This window comes from Anopheles merus, chromosome 3R (genome assembly GCF_017562075.2).
Source record: "Anopheles merus strain MAF chromosome 3R, AmerM5.1, whole genome shotgun sequence".
Lineage (NCBI taxonomy): Eukaryota > Metazoa > Arthropoda > Insecta > Diptera > Culicidae > Anopheles > Anopheles merus.
Window position 1 is genome coordinate 15445746 of NC_054084.1, and position 13461 is coordinate 15459206.

General features: G+C 47.4%; 1 protein-coding gene across 1 annotated transcript in view; it reads right to left on the reverse strand.

Moving 5' to 3' along the window:
- LOC121596622 overlaps positions 1-10239 on the reverse strand; it is a 33834-nt gene extending 23595 nt beyond the window's left edge. Inside the window, exon 1 of the mRNA XM_041921720.1 lies at positions 8633-10239. The gene's annotated coding sequence lies outside the window, so the exon portion shown is untranslated. The remainder of the gene's footprint in view (positions 1-8632) is intronic.
- Between the last annotated feature and the right edge of the window lie 3222 nt (positions 10240-13461).

A 13461-nucleotide genomic window follows, 5' to 3' on the forward strand; every position in this document is an offset into this window, starting at 1 on the left:
TCTTCGCCCCTTTAGGCTTGAACGCGTGCTCCTCTGTACAACTGGCAAGGGGTTGGCGGTGAACCCAGGGAGGGCACCACCCATTGTACAAACACGTTCATCCGTGGAGGGCGTTATGGCGATTGATTTGATTTATGACCCTGCCCGACCCCATCCACACAGCTGTGTGTGTGTGTGTGTGTGTGTGTGTGTGTGCGTGTGTGTGCGTTTGTGCCGGTTCTTCTGCCTCTGCTCGGGAGTGCAACACTCGCAAAAAGGGCTCCACCGATCGACCCAATCCGCAATCCGGTAACCCAACTCCCGGTGCTCGTGTGGTGGTGATGTTGCACCGAATGCTATGCAAATGGTATGCTAAGCATATGCACACGCTGTCGCTGCTGGGTTTTTTTTCTCTTATAGAGCCGCTTCTTATTGTTTTCTTAAGTAATTTCTACACGCTCGACTGCACACACGCGGGGCTCGAGGTGGGCTAGGATTTGTGTATAGCATCGGTAGAAACGATGGAAGCCAAAGGCGGCAGCAAGAGGGCAAAAACAACGCACCTACACACGCATTTGGCCGGGCACAAAGCACACAGCGTACGGTGGGAGTGCCATCAACCCGAGCCCCTTTTTTGCGGGGAAGCTTTTGGAAGGGAAAGGTTTGGGTGAGCTTGATTGAAGTGACACTGGGATGTACAACATTTCCATCGGTTTGAGCGACAATTAAGTTGTATGGGGGTAGGGCATGTATAAATAATCAAGAAGCTGCACCCTGGGTAGGAGACAAGTCCTCCGCAAGCGAAGGAAGAAAGCAGACAATCCGTCTGCTTGCTGCCTTCGTTTGCATCGACTTGCCGATGCCGAAGCCGAAGTCAGAGGTCGAAAACGTATTAAAGAAAATGATTTAATTTTCATTATTTTTTTTTTGTCACGCAACAGCGCAACCGTGTGGGGTGGCACTGTTTAGATAACAGATTGTTATGTTTATTCAGCAAAACTAAATACATTCAATTAAAGGTGTCGCTGGCGAGAATGGCGAAAGCAACGCAAAGCTAGTCAGCGTTTGAAGGTGAGGATGAAATGAAAATGTTACTATAACAAAGTGAATTGATTACGACAAAATCAACCCCGTGGTGTGTATTGCGAATCGACGCGCTGTGCGTCTTTTTTTCTCTAACTTTAATCAAACCTTGGAGTGAAAGTAAGCTGCTCGAGTTTAGTCCACGAACAAACATTTCGCCCTCTGTCTGGTCTGCCTCTTTTTCTGCCCAATCATCCTCAATTCAAACTACGCCACAGTCCACACCCGCGAATTTAATGTCGCCTGACAGCCAACAAAGCCCCTACGAGCTGAGGTTCGAATTTTCACCTTCCACGAGATTAAGTAGCCTCTTTTCAGCCTCCACAATACATACACACATTTACACACTCCTTTTTGCGACCAATCCCGGCATTATTCAAATTACGTTCCCGAATCGGAAGAAAAAAAAACGGAAAGAATTGGAGAGAATGTGCGACGGTAAAATTCAGCTTCAGCGCACTCCAAAACCCTCCCGAGGGTGGCGTATGTGTGCTCTTGTATTCGCAAACACCAAAAAAAAAAACCCACAAATGCGAGGAAAATGGGCGGAAAATGGCATCGATCAACAAGCGTGCACGCGGGCGCGTAACTTTTGTACGGTACGCACACACACACCCGATGGAAATGATCCATTCACCAAGTTCCACCGGGAAGGCTTTTAAGCGCCTTCCCCAACAAGCACACCATACGGTACTGTAAAAGGAACGAAGGGGGGAAAAAACGCACAGAGGATTTTCTCCATCACACATTAACGAAGTAAAAATAGCACCATTCCTCCGTCCCCACCCGAATATGCAACGGGTGAAAGGGACGCAAATTAACTTCGGCTGTCGCTTCCCCGGGCTTCCCATTGGCATTGTGCCAGAGCTTATCGATCGTTATCGTCATTTCGACAGCCGTGCTGCGACGCCGCGACAAGTGCCAATGCGAAAACCCAATCCGCTGTCAGTCAATGCGAGAGTGAGCGCCTTTTTGCATGCTACACGGAACATGGAAAGCCGTTTTGCACGTGTATCGGTGGTGTATTGTTGCTCTGTTTGCTTTGCTGACGCTCCTTAAGGTACACACAGCGAAGGGAATTAAATTGTGTTCACACTTCCTGTCTTTGCGTGGCCTGTTGGGTGGCTTGTGGGTGATGTGGGTGATGGCTCAGCAAGCTTCCGGAGATGCAAATGCGGGCATTAAATTTAGAACATTGCGCAAAATACACGCCATATGTACACCCGAGCAACATATGCCAGCATTGGGAGCAAAGGAACCAAAAAAGGATTAAATTTTGAGAAATGGGCCCTCAGACGTGTGACAGAAAAAAGAAACCAAAAAAGCGGGACTCGTACCTCCCAGAAGGCGAGCGCAACCTGCGGGTGGTTTCACTACTGGTTCCTCCGGTTAATTACAGGATTTGTGTGGCTGTATACAGCTTTGGAAGGTTTCATGTTACAGGTAGCGGCGTGGAGAGGGAATTCGGAACAAAGCGTTTCCTTTCTGCCCGAAGTCCCGGGAGGTCCCGGGGGACGCTTCGAACGGGGTGTGAAAGACCGCACGAAGAAGATCACCATAATGATGATGATGATGATGAGGACGCCGATCCGATTGCTAGGGCACCCAGTAAACCCTGGCCTGGAGAGTGTCACATTCAGTTCCAGATAATAGCTGGGACGGAAATGGGACCCTCTCGCTTCCTGTCTCACAACGGTTTGGTACCAAAAAAAAAAAAAAAAAAAAAAGTATGCTGGTCCACAGAACGGAAGTTACTCGCGCATCTCCCAAGACAGCGCCACGACAAATGTGTCCGGGATTAAAACCATTAAGGTTCCGGTGTGCGGCTCTATGGGTGTGTGCGATACCTGATTTCTCTTTGCAAGCCAAAAACACACGCTCCTCTTTGCTTCTCTATTGGTTCATCTACATAAATCCCTGCCAGCCCACTAGCTGTCCACACATTTCCGGCACACATTACACCCCAAGCCAGCTTGGGTGTGTGTCACGAGAGGGAAGCAAAAATGGGGAAATGGTACCTTCATCGTCTCATTTGTAACGTTGCTTTTTGGGTGCTTTTTTTTACTCGCTTTCCACAATGCTGCTCACTGATTATCTTTTATGCCATTTTTTTTTTGAGCCAATACTGCAAATCTGGAACCAAAAAAAGACCCGCCTCGGAAAGTATACGCTATGGGAAATTGTGTGATCATGTGTGTGTTTAAGGGGGGAGAGAAAGGAAGACCAAACTCCACTGTGTTCCTCAGCATAATATAAATCGTCGTCACAGGCGGCTCTTTCTGGTGTATGTTGGCATGTGCGAAAACAGCTGTAGCCAGAGTCATCCAAGCGAGCCCCAACACACACACAGACAAAAAAGCGTACACCTTGAGAACACAAGTAGAGCACCACGGCATGCGGAGAGGGCTTTGGTGGTCTAGCAGCAACTGGCCACTTGAAATTCGCACCCCTCCCCTTCCCATCCCCTTTCCACATTGTGATTAATGTGCAGACCTTAATGAGACACACGTTCATCCGGCAAGTGACGGTGTGCGCTACTCTTGTTTTTTTTCCATTTGCAGCGGAACGATTTTCCCTTTTGTGCGCACTTCCAATCTTTGTTGCAAAACCGTTTAGTGTGGTGGAAAGTTTGCAACCCAAATGAGTTGATCGCGAAAAAAAAAGAAGAAGTATAGTGGAAAAATCCACACCGAACCAACTAACCAACGATCAACCTTGAAAGGGAAAAAGCGCGATGCATTGCCAAATTTATCTCCCTTTTTTGGAAGTTGTTTCTAATGAGCGTCACTTTCCGGAGCAGTGGGGATGTAGGGAAAAGAGGGTGCCAAAATTAGGCGCGGCACGTGGGAAGTGATCATAAATCAACACATACACACACACACGCGTACTCCCTGTCGCATGCGGGATGAATTCAAAAATCTAAACCCCGGTGCAGAAGACAGTACGGCGAGGGACCGTACTAACGAAGGAAAGCTAATTTTCCTCCGACGGGGCTTGATCGCGTGGAAGAGTTTTGGGGTTCGGTTGCTAAATTTGCCCCCCCCCCCCCCCCCCTGAAAACGGGACTTCTGCTTCTCGGCCTAATGGGAGGAAAATGGGTACCCTTTATACACACTCACACAGGCACAAAAAGGCGCCCGTCGGGTTCGTTCCTTGACCTCTCGCGGTTTGGCTCAAGGTGGAATATGGACATGAAAACTTTACGCACCAAAATCACGGAGCCGATCATTAGAATAATTCCCTACACTGCCCGGTGTTGGTTCGAAAACGTTCCGCCGTGAAGCCCGAAACGTTTGCTCTAATAATCCACCATCGCCGAAGACGTAGAAATTCGGGCTTCATTTGGCCGGTGGGATACAGACCATGGCAAGTACCTCCCTCCCCCAAGAGAGAGCCAACGCGAGAGAGAGAGAGAGAGAGAGAGCGGGGCAATCATTATTATCGTCATCTTCATCGGCTTTCTACCGTGCTTCGCGATCATAATCAAGTGGAATTGTCCGCTTCCTCCCGCAGCTGATTCTTGGCTTCGTTTGTTGTGTGATGTATGTGCGTTCTGTCCAGCATTCCAGCAGTGCGCGTGTGTCTGTGTGATCTCCAGTGCCCCGTTCTGCTTGCTCGTTCCTTCACTCGCTTTAAAAGGCCCTCACTCAGCTACAGTGTTTTTTTTTCTATTGCGACTTCCGCCTAGCGCTAGTCCGAAACGAAACGAAAACGGAGGAGCCCCGAAAAACCCTTCTGTGGCATTGGATGAGAAATTGGAAAACGGGCCCGGGGAATGATCGTAAAGATGTTTAATATCAAAATTCCACCCAATGTTCGCTCTATCTTTCTCACTTTCTCTCTCTCTCTCTCTCTGTTCTGTTCTCTTCCTTTCTTTCTCTCATTGTCTTATGAGGTCGATCGCGCGTTCCTGCGGGACGGAAACGAAATCGATAAATTTCCAATAACCCCGCCGGAACGCTCGAGGCAAACGCACGGGGCGTTTTCGTGTGGTTTTTTGGGAAGAAATTCCAGCAAACTCCCCCTACCGTCTCTCTCAAACTGTACCCAGAGGGGACACGAAATCCCCCGAAAACAGTCATTCCACCCTTTTCTTTCTGACCGCCCCGAGAAGGTGGGAAAGTCCGTCCGGGTGCACCCGGGAGCCTTTCACGGTAAAACCTTGTCGAAATTCTGTCCCAATCGTCACCAAAGTCTTCGCTTTGGAGCCCTTGCCAACGGAATGGAATGGAGCGAGTGACATGAAAATCCGTATAATAATAAAAGAAAGAACGAATGGTTGACAGGAAGTTCCAATTTATAATTTACATTTCTACACTCTGCACCGTCCGGCGGGGCAGGCGACATTCGCCGCATCGCGTACGACTTTCCGACGCGCTGGTGGCGTTCCAGTCTCGTTGGACTCTTTTATTTTCACATTCTTGCTGTTTTATTTGTCACCCCGAGTAGCCCGGGGCGTTCTCGTGAGCTGTCTGGTTGTCCGGAAGCGGACCCGGATGGCACAATCGATGGGCTGGAAAAGCTCGCAATCCGACACTCCTGCTGACAAGTGTTTTTGTTCCCGTCGATTGCCCGGCGCTTGGAGAGCTGCCGGAGCTCCATTTAGATCGGTAGAATGCAAGTGATTTGCCTTTTTTGTAATGATAATTGCTGTAAAAAAAAACAAATGTGCCCACTCACACTCAGACTTCCAGGTAGGGTAAGCATTAGCCACCCAAGCAGAAGGCTGCTCAATGGAGCCATTCCAACCGCAAACACTTTCGCCCGACAAGACGTCTAATGAAGCGGAACGATTGCCTTCTTTGCCCGTAAAATCTAACGATCGTTTATCGTCGTCATTACCGGGCTGCTTTTCGTATTCTAAAAATATGCACACGTGCATATCCCGGAAGATGGATTGGGAAAAAGGCAAGTCCCTTCCCGGCCGGGACTTTTCTTCGTACGCAATTTTCCTCGGCTCTTGCTGAGCTCTAAAATCCTAACACTCCTAAATCCTAAAGCCTCTCGAGCGACTGGACCGCAGCACAGACGCCGCTAGATTTGGGAAAGTCATGCCACTTAGAGGGAAGGAATTTTTTAATAATTACCTTCGAATTTTCTCCCAAGCAAACGCCGAGAACCGAGGAGCACGAAAAGAAACAAAAGTGTTCTTGAAAGAAAATAAGAAGAAGGAGGAAAAAACAACAACACAACCCCGGAATTGGAATCGATAATTGAAGCGAACCGAGCGCGCTGCTTTGGGATCTTTTGGGTTTACAGCCTGCACCGACTGGCTCCGGGTACAGCATCCAATATATCAAATCGCCGGCACAGTTGTGTCGGCGGCTTCTTCGCCTCCTCTACCCAACAAAACACATTCCAATGCCCATTTTGACCCATCATCATCATCATCACCATCATCAGCAGCAACTACATGAAGCTCATGAAGGCCTCATCAGCGCCACTAAAGAGAGAGGGAAAGAATAGCGCCAGGTCAGAAGTTAAAACAAATGACCGGAAAGCAGGTCCGACCGATCGGACGATCGATCGTTTGGGCAACCACCCCACCAGCAATCCGAAAGAAAATGATCCCAGAAAAAGAAGAACCTTAAACATCTTCTCGAGAGATGTAAATTAGAAATCGTAACCGATGGAATCGTTTAGCCGGGCCGACGAACCATTAAGCGAGTGGAGCGCGAGTACGGAAGAGAATTCTGGTGAATCGTATATGCACATATATGCGGATCATCACATCCCCTTCAATGATCCGCAGGCAGGCAGGCAGGCTGGTAATTACACTCGCACACGGTGATCGCGCAGCGGCCAATTTCGACATTCCACTGTACGCGATCGCGTCCATTTGTGGTGTGCGTTCAGCGGCAGATCACCGGTTTTGTGCACTCTTTAACTCCGAATTTCGACGTCCAAACGACGCATTGGCGCAGTTGCAGTGCCAGTGACCTCCGAAAATTTGCCCACCATCTAAGGGTGGCCATCACCAAGCGATCTTCAATGGAAACCAACAAACAAAGGTTGAAGGTCAACTCGAGTGTCGATTGCATTCGATCGCTTGCGTCACTCCGGTCGAGCGCATTCGGTCGGTCGAAGGGCAAGATCGAGAACGAACGACGGTGCGTATTTGTTCAGAATTCGAGCGGATGTGTAACACCTGGAGTTGGGCGTAAGGGTACCGATCAAAGGGTTGCGTGAACGCTCGACCACTCAACACTCTGCCCGAGCTCCCAATTAAAGACGGCCACGGCTTTATTTACACCCCGAATGTGGAGAATGTGGGAAGCCGCGAACGCTGCGGGCGTCCATTTTCCACGCTACCGATCCTCGAGCAATGGATAGATTGATGGATCTTCCTTTTCTTGTGTTCGCCGGGAAGGGGCCGCGTCTTTGAAATATGAGGCAAGATTTACAAACATTGCCCAAAACAGGGGGCGAAAATACCAAAGACACTGTTTAAATAACAATTTACCAACAACTTTTTCTTTAAACAATCTCAATGTCCGTCCGCCGGGAAGAAAAGTTTTTGAGGACCATTATGAGCAGGGTCGTACCGCCGACAGCAATCAAGAAGGGCTTTGAGGGCGGTCTCTTTTGCGTCCGAAACTGGACCATAACGCTCCGTAATTTATTCAATCAACACGCGCTGGTGGGGCCCACGGCTCGCGGACACCTTCGGACAACTTTCCGGCGTCTTTCTTCACGACATGCTCCAGCACATAACGCTCCCCACCACTCTGGAGCACTAGAACCACGCGCAAACGGGCGTAAAGAGGCCACACCATCCAGATGGAGAGATTGACGTGTGTTTTATTGCATTCCGTCCACGGTTCACGAACTTCAACCGCGTGGCTGGGACGCACACTGGGCGAGTGTGTGTCCGAAAGAGTGAGACAGCACGCGTTACATCCGGTGAGGCCACTTGTTCGTTCATTTTCTAATGAAAAACTGCCCAGCACCATCGAAAAAAACCTCATCCGCTGGTGAGTTCTACGCGCTCTCACTAACCTCGGGCACACGAACCTCGGCGGCTCTTGGGGCCTGGGATGGAATTTTGGCCCCGCATAAATTACCCATAAATTACGCACCAAACACGACATGGACACACATTCCTTCGGAGCGGAAAGGTTCACCTCCAACCGACCACCATGCCGGTGTGTCCATTGTCTTAAGTTCTCGGTGCTTGTGTTCTACCCGCTGCCACGCTCGCGTCGTCAATCGAGAAAGAAACCACCACGGCTCACTCGGTACCAACGCGACGGGGCGTCTGAGAAGAGTGAGAAAATGAAAAACCAGAACGAACAGAAACCCATTCCACCACGAAAACCGCAGCCGGCGCACGATGTTCATAACTTCGCGCCTCAACCCATCGGCAGGGTCTGTCCCATCGCAGCTCGTCTATGTGCAGGTGTCGTCATACTTTGCACGGTGGCGCGTGCGAGACTCACAGAGGCCAGACAGACAGACAGACAGACACGGGTGGACAACAAATAGCGACATGATTCAGCTTCCGCGCAGCTTCCGTCCCAATAAGGCGCAAATAACATAACAGCCAATCGTTCGCGGCAACATGACTCACCTTTGTGTGTTGTGTTGCTGCTGGTGCTGCTCCTTCGGGTCTGATGATAGAAACCGTTGAATTGGCGGCTTCGTTCAAAGCCACTTTACGCTTCGCTTCGCTGGATGTTTCGGATGGATCACAAACTGTGGCTTTTTGATAACACACAGCTGTGGCCGCACGACGAAAGTAATTTTTCAACAATTTGTTCTCTTTTCAATTTGAAACTGATTTAGCGCACTGCAATCGCGAATGTTGGGCTACTTTTTTGTGGTACACTTTCGCTTCTCTTATCAGCACAATTTTAGAACACTTTGCTGGTGTTATTGTACACTTTTCACACCACAATCAAACTGTAACTCACATCAGGGAAATTTTGCACATCCGTTTTGATAACCTTCACTTTGGAATGGTTACTTTATTATTACTGTGTGTGTGTGTGTATTGTTGTAATATGATTCCTTTCTTTCTACACATCGCGCGATTAGAGTTGATTGCACACAATTGCTTTTTTTGCTAGATTCTCTTTTTAGAGGAATGATTTTTTTTTACCAACTGTTTGCCAACTCTCCCTTGCTGTTTGATTGTTATGTTTCACTTTGATTTTGATTTTGGACAAACAATGCACAAATCCACAAACACTCACATCACCCGAAAGGGACGCTCCTTTCGAAATATGTTACTATTTCTAGCCAACCACTAGCCGGGCGATAGCGATTTTCACCAACATCTGCTGTACAAACAGTGCTTTTTGTTTTACTTCTATGTTTTTTTTCTTTCTTTTTTCTATTCGTTTTGTTTCGTTTTTGTAACTTCACTTGTTCACTCTGCTGCGATGTCACCGCAACAATCGTTGGCTTCTTTGTTTTCGGAGCACAGCTCTGCAAAACAAACTGTTACAGAGCTTTGGTACCTTCTACTTCTTTTTCTGTTGCTTTATTTTCACTCACTATGTTGCACCGTTTTCTTGCCTTTTGTGGTCAGTTTGCTTTCGACCGGTCTGCGACCGGCGCCGATCATCAGCAAACACCAGCCACCAAATCGAAGGGCAGCCTCAGCAGCACCGTTGTTCGCTCACCCTTATCGCTCTTGGACACTGGTTGGCTTTTATTTTCCGTTTTCAATAACCCACCGGCAGAACTTGCACCCCGCACAACCTTACACAGGACACACAATTGCTCTTACCAGGGGAGCAACGGGAGACGACCGGGAAGGTCAGAGCGAAAATAAACTGCAACTGATAAAGTGTGCAGCGCGCGCCCGGCACAGACGATACAGTGCAATTGTTGCACACACATAGAGGCAGGCGCCACCCACTGTCACTATCGCGTTACTATCAGAATGGAACGCGAACGGTAGCGCGACTTGATAGTGTTGCTTATTTCTTTGCATGCAATTAAAGCACTCCATTCAGCACACTTCCGCAGCAAAACATGATCCACGGCACCATCACACGCACTGTGCACCAAACGCACACGAGAATCGAGAATGTTTCAATAGCAAAGCAAACGGTTTTTGCAGTCGCTGCTCGTTGAAATCGTTCGTTTAGTTGAACGCGCGCGCACATATACACGGACTGTACGCGGGCACGTTAGCGCGCTTCGATCGACTTAAGAGGAATGAGGATGGCTTAGCTGGAAAAGCAGGCTTAGCCCCGGCCCGGCTGCTCGTCTGCGAGTCGGCTCTCCCTCTTTCTCTCTCGGTCGAGTAAGGGCTCGCTCTTCGCTCACACGCTCCTCGCCACAAAAAGGGAGAACAAAACATCGACTCAGCAGGCTCGCTACGTTAGCCGTAGCGTTGTGGAATGTTTGTATGTTGCTTCTCCGCTCTTTCTCGTTCTCTCCATTGCTGGCTTAAACATAAAAATATGCTACCGAGCATGGATCGTTTACGGGCAGGCGTGAATGCAAAGGGAACCTGAAAGAGTGCGAGAGAAACTCAGCTCAGCTCTTTACCTCTCTCTTCATCGATTTTTAATGTTTAATTGCTTCTCTCCCTCTCTCGCTCTCTGCGTGTACCGGGCAGACTAACATGCGTGCGGTTTCATCGATTTTGAAATAAGGGGTGCACTATGCTTCGTGTACAGGGCAAATTCCATGTGACTTTTCGGAGTGATTTTTTCTTAAAAACCTAACCTAAGCTATTTGATTGTTGTTTTATTAGTTCGTTGAGTTTTGTTTTCATCTTTTTGTTTTTAATTTACAAAATTACCTAAACATCAATAGGACAAGAAATGTGTTTTTGAAGGTTATTAGAATATAATCAATGGCAGCTTTGTTGTCCGTCAGATAAAAAAAAAATTGAATTTGGTTTTGAGTAATATTTCTTTAATTCCGTTTTTTCATCCCAGAACGGCCAGAAGATTTTTAACTTATTGTATTTGTTTTATTGTCCACTTTTCGCGGTATAGTTTTTATTTGTTAATGCAATTCTTTTTTCTTTTCAATCAATTGAGTTAAGTTTAATTTTGGATATATTTGTCTAATAGTTTATTACATTAATTTGCTTTCATAATTTCCATAATTTGCTTTTTTTATTTACACAAGACAAGTTTTCTTTATTTTATTTTTTCATTATTTGCTATTTTTTAATAGTATTTTTTTCTCTTTAGGTGTAGGTAAATGGTATTTACACATTTTTACACAGCCTTTAAATAAGATTACAATCATCTTAGGCTTATATTTCAGTTGATTTTTATGAACAATTCCACACTTTTTGCAATGATTTTGATAATTCACCGAGTTTCGCGAATCAAACCGGCTTTCACATTCAACTTCGCTCGTAATTATTTCAAAATGAAAAAAAATATTATTCGCTCGTAGCTGCTTCATATACCAGGCTCGACTTTACCGCTGTGTATTGCAATGAAAATATGATCCCATCACCCGGGCTGGACAGATTTTCATGATAAGTTTATAATGATGCCGGCTTCATCGTGTGCTCTACTGCGTTCAACAAATTTATCCACCGGTGTTTCCGGTTTCTGTCCGATTCGTCTGACGACGACCACGATGACAACAGAGCGGGGACAGAAATAAAAATTGTCTCTCCCTTTCTTTTCCATTCCCACTCCCCCCCCCCCCCCCCCTCTGATTGAGATGGCTGCGTGCGTAAACGGCGTGGAAAATACCGGGTCTCCCGGGTGTGCTGTGGTATTTATGTTTTCTCTAAACCGGGTATGGTGCACATATGCGGCTGTGTCTGTGTATGCGTTGAAGTTCATATACCATCATTCTAGAAGCCATTCTACCCGACCGATAGAAGCCCGTTTGGGGATAAACAGACGGGGAAGGCAGTAACAAACCAACACAAACACACGGCGACGTGCAGTGCGTGGAATATTATAAAACATCTTTCCACAACAAGTGCGCATATGTGCAGTCACCCCCGTCGCATGTGCATAAGCAGCGCAGCTCGCTGCACTTGGCCGCACCGGCAACTCCCTCATCACATCATCGCTGAAACCGGCCGCTGCTGCTCTGATGTTTGCGCGCAGAAAGAAAGGCACTGGACAGAGAAGAGAAGCAACAACAAAAAAAAGACAACAAAAACATGAAACGATGTCACTGCCACGCATTAACTGCCCAGGCCGTCCCGATGAAGGGAACCTCCAAGCAGCGAGCAGAGCGACGCACCGCACCGTTCGCATGCCTTTGACATAATGTTCCAATTTAGATTGACGCTGGATTAATGGCGCATGAACTACCGCAAAACAATTTCGCCCGGGCACACCGCCTGATGATTGCCAATCATCTTTTGCGCTTTTCGGTGCGTCACTGTGCGTCCGATTTACTCCAGCGCACCATCGGCTGGGGCGAGCGATTTCCGTGCAAATTGTTTCCCCCTCTCCTGCTGTCGGTGTTGCAAAATCGGACAAAATGAGCCAATTTCGGTGCTTTATAGGACTGCGTGGCGGGGCAGCTGCCTGGATGGGAGGGAAGGAGGAAAAGTAGTAATCAAAGCGGGAAAATTTGGGAAGAACAGCTTACAAGCTAATTGGAAAGCATTATGAGCATTCCGAATGGGAATCATTAGTTAACCGAGCTGCTTTAGCTATATTCAATCGCACACAAACACAGCTTTTTTGATGTACAAAAGCGCTACAACTTTATCAATAAAAGACCCGTTTATAAAATAGGGCTTACTTAAATGGCCATCCTATCCGGTTTATTTATCAAACAACAGCTCAGCTCGCCAGCCTCCAAAAAAAAAGCTCATAAAAATTAACTTCCAGCTTATGGCAGATGCGCGGAGCGAGCCGCAGGATTTACGTATCGAAGATCTTGCACCATGAACGCGCAACCATTAAACGCTGAATGCGCGCCGGCCAGGTCCAGCCCAGGGCTTATAATAATCAAAATCGGATTATCGTGTGCATGGAGAAGGAAAACAAATAAACTTCACCCAGCACGCCACTGTTCCGCCGGGAGCGTTGATGTTGCGGGTGTGTTTTGCCAGACGAACCCCATCACAGCTGCTGGGACATAAATGTAGATTAATCATTTTAAAAACCTGTTAGATAGTTATTTGGAGGGAAATATGACTTTTTATTGACACAATATTGGCAATTTAATGTTCTCCACTAATGTAATTTCTTTCCCTTCCCGTTGCAGTAATGCAATTAGTCAAATTAAGCTTCCCTTATCTCTCTCTGCAGCATTTTGTTTATTAAAGTCGCGATCTTCCCCCTTTTTGTTTGCTTGCTTTGTTGGAAAATTGTTTTCCTTCACTTTCAACGTTTGCGTTTGCCGAACGTTTTCGCCTTTGTTTTGCCACTTCTCACTTCACTGGCACGCCCTTGGTACAGGTAGGGGAGGGCCTTTAATTTCCTTCCCCACAGTGGGAATACG